The following is an 8,433-nucleotide window of genomic DNA, read 5'->3' on the forward strand; positions in this document are numbered from 1 at the left end:
GTAAGGACAGATTGTTGATTGAGATTTTCCTTCTTTCTTTAGGTAGGCCTGTGTTGCTATTAATTTTCCTTTTAGGACAGCTTTCACTGCATCCCATTTTGGGTCATTGTGTTTTCATTTTCGTTTGTCTCAAGGTATCTTTTGATTTCTTTCTTGATCTCATTGTTGGCCCATTCATTATTTAGTAGCATGTAATTTAGCCTCCATGTATTTGTGTACTTTTTTGTTTTCTTTGCTTTTAATTGATTTCTAGTTTCATACCATGTGGTCAGAGAAGATACTTGATATGATTTCAATATTCTTAAATTTATTGAGATTTGTTTTGTGGCCTATCTTGGAAAATGTTTTATGTGCACTTGAAAAGAAAGTATATTCTGCTGCTTTGGGGCTAATGCTCAAAAAATATCAATTAAATCCATCTGGTTTTGTGTGTCATTTAAGACTGCTGTTTCCTTGTTGCTATTCTGTTTGGAAGGTCTGTCCATAATAGTCCCCTATTATGATTGTATTACTGTCAATCTCTCCCTTTATGTTGGTCAATATTTGCTTTTTATATTGAAGTTCTCCTATATGGGTGCATAAATGTTTACAAGGGTTATATCCTCTTGTTGACTAGATCCCTTTATCATTATGTAATATCCCTCTTTGTCTCTTATTGTAGCCTTGTTTTAAAAGTCTATTTGGTATGATATAAGTATTGCTACCATAGCTTTTTTCCATTTCCATTTGCATGAAATATCTTTTTCCATCCCTTTACTTTCAGTCTGTGTGTACTTTTTGTTCTGAAGTTGGTCTCTTATACACCCAACATATGTTTGGGTCTTATTTTCTTATCCATTATACTACCCTATGTCTTTTGATTGGAGCATTTAATCCACTTATATTTAAAGTGATTATTGACAGATACATAATTATTGCCATTTTATTATTCATATTTATGTCCTTCTGTCCTCCTGCATACTTCTTAAAGAAGTCCCTTTAATATTTCTTGTAATACTAGTTTGGTGGCTAGGAACTCCTTTAGCTTTTTCTTGTCTAGGAAGCTTTTTACCTGTTACCAATTTTTATTGATAACCTTGTTAGGTATAGTCTTGATTGTACGTCCTTGCTTTTCATCACTTAGAATATTTTGAGCCAATCCCTTCTTGCCTACAAAGTGTCTGTTGAGAAATCAGCTGAAAATGTTATGGTAGCTCTTTTGTAAGTAACTAGTTGCCTTTCTCTTGCCCTGTTTCAGACTCTTTCTCTTTGTCTTTAACCTTTGCCATTTTAATTATAATGTGTCTTGGTGTGGGCCTGTTTGAATTCAACTTGTTTGGGACTCTGCACTTCCTGGACTTCTATGTCTATTTCCTTCACCAGGTTAGGAAAGTTTTCAGTCATTATTTCTTCAAATAGGTTCTCAATCCCTTGCTTTCTCTCTTCTTCTTCTGGTACCCCTTTGATGTGAATGTTGTTATGCTTGATGTCCTAGAGGTTTCTTAAAGGATCCTCATTTTTTAAAAATACATTTCCTTTCGTTGTTCTGATTGGATGTTGTGAGATATTTCAAAGTCTCTTACACTTTTATATTGTTATATTATTAAAAATCGTACTTAAAAATGTAGGTGTAAGAAATAGAAATACCCCACATCCAATTATTAGAGAGTAGAGAGTCTTTCAGGTTTATGTGGCACATTTAAAAAAATTGGGCTATGTTTTAGGGGTAAAGTAAATTTCAAAATTTTAAAAGAATCATGCATACTACATTATTTTGAATCCATGCAATTAAGCTAAAGTTAGTAACAAAAAGATAAATTTGAAAATTGGACTTTAGAAATACAATTCTAAGTGCACCTATTAGTTAAGTAAGAATTCAAATGTGAATTAAAAACATTCTTAAAATGAAAGATAATAAATATGTAACGTTTCTGAGATTCTGGAATATAGTGAGTTGTACATAAGAAGCATTTATATCCTTAATTGCTAAGTGAGAAAAGAAAAGGAGCCAAAAATGATTTGTGTTCATCTTAAGAAGTTAGAAAAATAACAAACATAAAGAAAGTAGAAGGAAAGCATAAAGCTAGCAGAAATAAATGAACTAGAAAACAAAAATCCAATAAAGAGGATCAGAAAAGCTATATCTTGGTTTTTCAAACTTGTGAGATTGATAAAGTTCTGGCAAACGTGAACAAGAAAAAGATGTTACAAATATACAATATGAGTTATCAACAAAAAGTAAAAATGCATCAGAGATCAAAAATATAATTGGACACATTAAACAGTATTGAGTCAATAATGAAAACATCAAAATAATCATCAAATTTCTAGAAAAGTAGAATTTACCAAAACAGATTTAAGAATAAGTAGAAGCACAGGGGGCGGGCCCGGGGTGCCGGAGGAGGAAGTAATGGTGTTATTTTTCCCTCTGCCCCCTCCACTTGCTCCCGGGGTGCGGAGAGGGGCTGCTGTATCCGCAGCTCCTTCGCGCTCCCCTGCTGTTCCCCATGTGTTTCCGCAGGGTGGCTCCCCTTCCTCTCACCGCCTCTTATTCCGGAGTCTATGGAAGTAATGAAAGGACCCCTGGCTCATCAACACAGCAGAAGAGCAGATTGTCTATTAGCTGCAGGGAATTATAAAGAGGCTATTTCTTGTCACAAAAAGGCTGCAGAGTATCTTTCTGAAGCCATGAAGCTGACACAGTCTGAGCAGGCTCTTTTGTCACTGAAACTGCAAAGGGATAGCCACATGAAGCAGCTCCTCCTCATTCAGGAGAGGTGGAAGCGGGCAAAGTGGGAGGCTGAAAGCCCAGCTGAGCTCGGACAAGGATGGAGCTGCCCAGCTTCAGGCATTTCACAGACCCTCTATGGAGGATGCAGAGGGCCAGAGTATCCTTCTCTCCCAGAAGTACAGCCCTTCCACCCAGAAACACCTGCCTGAAATTCAGGGGGTCTTTAACAAGGATCCAGACACACTACTCTTTTTACTTCAGCAGAAGAGTGAGCCAACAGAGCTACGCATTGAAAGCAAAGCCCCAAAAGATGACATAATTATAGAGGAGCAGGTAACCAAAATTGCAGGTTTGAAGAGGCATGTGGAATTCCTTGTGGCTCAGAATGAAGGATTAAGAAAAGAAAATAAGCAACTAAAGGCTGAAAAGGCCAGACTACTAAAAGGCCCAGTAGAAAAGGAGCTAGATGTAGATGCTGATTTTGTAGAAAAGTCAGAGTTATGGAGCTTGCCACCACATTCAGAAACTGCTACAGTCTCTTCAACCTGGCAGAAGTTTGCAGCAAATACTGGGAAAGTCAAGGATATTCCAATACCCAATCTTCCTTCCTTGGATTTTCCTTCTCCAGAACTTCCTCTTATGGAGCTCTCTGAGAATATTCTGAAAGGACTTACAAATAATTAAAATGGAAGGCCATAGAAGAGGTGAAAGGAAGAAATAATACAGATAATCCAGCGAAAAAGGTGGGGGGCAAACCACATGCAAGGATAATCCTGGAGAGGCTTCACCATCTGGCATACTGTGGAGAAAAGGCACTGCCAGGACTTGGGGAACCGTCACTGTGAAATATGTCAGATTTCTGATTTACTGACTGCAGCTAAAGATTCCAGAATTGGCAGACACTAGACCCTCGGAGGTTCACTTTCTCCTGATACAAACCAAATGGCTACCTGGGATAATTTTTTTCAAGCAACAGTTAGTTATTTTTTTTTTTTTTTTTATCTTCAGGGCTAAAATGTGTAAAAGTATGTTTCGTGTAATTAATCCATAATGCCATCAATGATAATGCAAAACCTAAATAATATGATGGCCTGAGAGGCTGCCTTGGATTTCAAACATGCTTTCTATCATGCATTGACTGTATGCATTTTGTTATGCACATTTCATTTGTTTAATGAGGTGTGTAAAACACACCTTTCTAGATGAAACTCTGTGTGCCACACTTTGCACTACTCATAACATAATAATAACCTTAAGACTATCAGAAGAAATATTTAAATTTCCATTTCATGAAGAACCAAATTATTAGTTACGCTTTTTAAAAAAATTACCAGTTTACATAATTAATCAGGGTGTATTTTAAGTTCTAACTTTTTTTGTTTGTTTATTGTATAATGCATCATTTGAAAATACCAAGGAAATATCCTTTTTGTTTTCAATGTTGCATGAGTGGAAATAATGCTAGTTGGCAGTATTTGATTGTAAGAAATCAATAAAGTAATTGTGTTTAAAAAACAAAAAGAATAAGTGGAAAGTCTTCACAGCTCTATAACAATTAAAGAGTTTCGATCAGCTGTTCAAAATAATTCTAAAAAGAATACACTAAGCCTAAAAGTTTTAAAAGTGACTGCTAAAAAATTTTCAAGGATGAGACCATTGTAGACTTATACTACTTTTTCAGATGTAGAAAAATAACAGCACTCTGTTCACTATATGAAGTCAATGTCACTTAAGGGAAACAATGAAAAATTATTTTAAAATAATGAAATAATAAATCTATTGTAAAAAGGATAATACAAAGGATCAAATTGTTTTTAATCCAGACATTCAAAGATGTAATAACTAAAAATCTTCATATGTTATTACTTATTTTATAATTAAAAAGAAAACTCTTATGATCATTTCAGTTACTGGAGAGATAAATGAAGTCAAGGGAATGTTTGAATGTTGCTAAGAATGATCCATTGGAAAGGGCAAAAAAGATTATGTGGGAAAGAAAGTAGAGAATTTCTGGAACACTGTCTTTAGGAGGTGAGAGAGGATGAGATTTAAGACTTGGCTCTGGATAGATATCCATGCTAAAATGAAGGAAAGTGGATACAGATATAGATGTGGAGGTGGAAGTATATATTTCTTTCCTGATTGCTTTATTTCTCTTCATAAGGAAGTGGTGTGTGTGAATGTGGACTCTTCTTAATAGGAAATTAAGGACCTTTAAACCATACGTTAATAAAACAAGACCATTTTCAGACAGTCTGAGTATGAGTAAGTATTAAATAGCTATCCTCTAAAAAGTTTGATTCCTGAAAATAAAATTCTTTTAGTTGAGTAGTTAGGCTTGTTTCAAACTTCTTTTTGGCATCGTTCCCATGGAGAATGTTTTATGCCTTCTTTTTAAAGCTCAGTGCAGTATGTAACTACATGATATAGGGTTAACAGCAGAGACTGAAGTCAGAGTTACTTGAGCTCTACAGTTTGCAGCTTGCCAGTTGTGAAATTTGGAAGGGTGGGCGAGTCCAATAACTTCAATTCTCTCATTTTAAAAGCACCTACTACATAGGGCTGCTGGCCATGGTTCAGTCAGGAAAACAGAAGCCATTCTATGTATCCAGGTCTAAGAAGTTTAATATATATATATATATAATTAGGGGCTTCTGGAAATGCTGGGGAAGCAGAGGTCAGAGAAGTTGTTCCTGAAATTAGCAAAGCTGAAACTGAAGATCTCAGTTGTGAGGACCTAACTAGGTGGTTTTCTCTGTCTCAACAGGAAGCTGCTGCAATTCTTGCCACGCTCTGAGAAGATGTCACCAATTGTCTCAGAGTTCAGTGGCAAAGTGGGTTGGCAGCTACTGTGGATCTCTTGTATGCCCAGGCATCTGGTGGCAGCCGCCTCCCAAGAATAATGGCTTTTACTTCACTTTCATTTTACAAATCTCCTGTGAGTTCCTCTCATTGGTAAACTCTAAGCCAAAGACATGTGTCTTAGAAGGGAGTGGTGATGGTGCTAGCCCAACCCATACTTAACATGATGCTGGATGAAAAAAAAAATTGCTTAATAAACTGTAGCTGCCCTTACTACCACATAGCATAATTCCCATATTGTGTCTGTTTCACAACTTCATTGTACACTCAATTTCAGTTAGTGAAATTAGGAAATAGTATATTGCAACACATGGTTGTGCTAAGTTTAACAGTTTAAGAGAGCCCATTCAAACCATTACTTGTTTTGATGTGTCAGAGAAAATCACATCATGGTTACTATATGACAAGCGACTGCACACATTAAAGATTTGATTCGTAAAGTATTTTTTGTGTATCCTGTGTGCAAACACTGCATTATGTGACCAGAGGAATATTAAAATAGATCTAAAACACAATCCTTGCCATCAAGAAATTTGCAGACTTAACAGAGAATCAGTGGTTGAATGATAGGAACAAATAATTCAATGGTTAATTTCCTTGATATTCCAGTATAAGTCTAGTCATTCTCATTTTCCTCTTGACTCCTCTTAATTTATTTGTGTTTTTAGTTTGCAGATCTTACAGGGCATAAAATGCCAAAAATGCTTAGATGAATTTGCACATGTGAAGTAAACATTCCTGACATATCACCATCAGAATTAGAATATTCCATAAACCTATTTAAATAAAGATAATATTCTCCATGAAGTACCTCTACCAGTTATAAAAAACTTTTATTTCTTTTTCTAGAGTACTGAGATATGCTAAAAAAAAAAAAATCATATTCAGTTGAGTACGTATTTTCCTGGCTCAGTGTTTTTATTTTTGCAAGTATTTGTTCTCTTAGCCTGGAATGAGTTTCCCTTTTATCTACTCATCTTTCAAGATTTGTCTTGAGGACTGTCTCCCATAAGAAAACCTACCTCATGTCTCAAGCCAGACTAGATGTTTTCTTTACTATGATCCCGAACCATCAGAGCATGCTCGTATGTCTATCACATTCTGTTACAATAATGCATATTATTCATGTTTTTGTCACTGTTTAAATAGACATCTCCACCACTTACACTCTGATCTCTTTAATATACAGATGCTGTCTGGGTCGTCTGCGTGTCCTCAGTGCCCAAGTCATTATAGGTCCCTGTATTTCCTATTATAAAGGAAAAACTCACCCCAACTTTAGTGACTTAAAACAACACAACTTATTCTCTTATAGTTCTGAAGGTTGAAATTTAAAATAGATTTTTCTGGGCTAAAAATCAGTATTGGCAGGGCTGTATTCCTTCTGAAGCCTCCAGGAAGAATCCATTTTCTTGCTTTTTCCAGCTTCTTCAGGCTATCTCCATTCCTTCACCCCTGGTTTCTTCCCGTCTTCAAAACCAGTATAGTGTCCTCAAATATCCCTCTACCTCTTTTACCAATAAGATCCTGGTTGTTACATAAATCCAGGATAACCTCCCAAATCAAAATCCTTAACTTAATCATATCTGCCAAGTCCCTTTGCCATCCATGTAAGGGAACATAGTCACAGGTTCTGGGGATTAAGATGTGGGCATCTTTGGGGGTAAAGAGGAGCACTGTTCTGCTTACTACAGTGTTCAAACAAAGTCTGCTCAATGAATGAAGCACTCATATATCTGAGCCCCATCCATTTCCTGAATAATTATATATATATATATATATATATATATATATATATATATATATATATATATATATATATATTGTGTGTGTGTTTTCTCTGGACCTCTTTCAGCTCTGTATAATTTTTATGGCATGGAGTACAGAACTTTGTTTTTCTGTGTGAATGCTTTGTTGTTTTAGATACTTTTCTGTAAGCGTTGATTTCAGTTATACTTCCAATAGAAATAGCACCATTTGACTCTTCTAGGGAATAAAAATATTGTAAAGTTTATATTTATATTTTTATTTTTTATGAAAGTATTATGTTTTCTCAAGTCTTGTTTTTTCATACAGTCTCTCTCCTGCAGCGCAACATGGAAATACTTTGTCAGACTTAGAAAGAGGGAGAGGGAAGAGGAACAGTTAGTGTTTCATGAGAAAAACAAACTGAGCCATTAATATCACATGAAGCCCACTGAGATTTACTACCCTTTCTGTCCTTTAGATCTGAAAATTAGCAAATGACAAAGGAAATATAATAGTATAGTTTCCAGACTGTTTTTCCTTGTTTCTGCAACTTATCTTTTTTTCCTCTCATCTAGTTTTCCTTCTCTATATTATTCTTTGTTTTCTTTTTGGTCATGTTTGATTTAAAATAACCCACTACAGTGCTTTTCTGGGATTGTCTTACCTGTTTATTTTTAATTTCATTTATTATTTATCCTTTGTGTATTTTAATCTCTTATGGAACCCAAATCAAAAATTCCCTTATCACCTTTATTCAAAATAAACTTGAAATCCACATTTTATTACAAAGACATCCATTGACTTTATATTGCTGCTATCAATATTAATGCTGCCACTAAAGTCCTAGTTGTCAGCATCAATGTCAAAATAAATATCAATAAAAAGGTGTCATTTATTTGCATTTAAATCACTGGAGAAATAGTGACAAGTTGACATATGAGAGAAAAGGATTTGAATGCCATAAGAAAATGTAAGTCTCATTGGTGTCAGTTTAAAACCAATTCAAATTTTAGCAGAAATTATTAAAGTCCCTGAATTTATATTTGGCAAATTCAAGAAAGCTTTGAGGACATGGAAGAAAACTGAGGTAGGATAAAGAAGTGAAAAACCAC

At 35.1% G+C, this 8,433-nt stretch overlaps 1 pseudogene; it reads left to right on the forward strand.

Annotated features, from left to right (window-relative positions):
* Window positions 1-2,541: 2,541 nt before the first annotated feature.
* On the forward strand, window positions 2,542-3,394 carry LOC109433839 (nuclear receptor-binding factor 2; annotated as a pseudogene).
* Window positions 3,395-8,433: the final 5,039 nt, after the last annotated feature.

Source organism: Rhinolophus sinicus, linkage group LG09 (genome assembly GCF_036562045.2).
Source record: "Rhinolophus sinicus isolate RSC01 linkage group LG09, ASM3656204v1, whole genome shotgun sequence".
Lineage (NCBI taxonomy): Eukaryota > Metazoa > Chordata > Mammalia > Chiroptera > Rhinolophidae > Rhinolophus > Rhinolophus sinicus.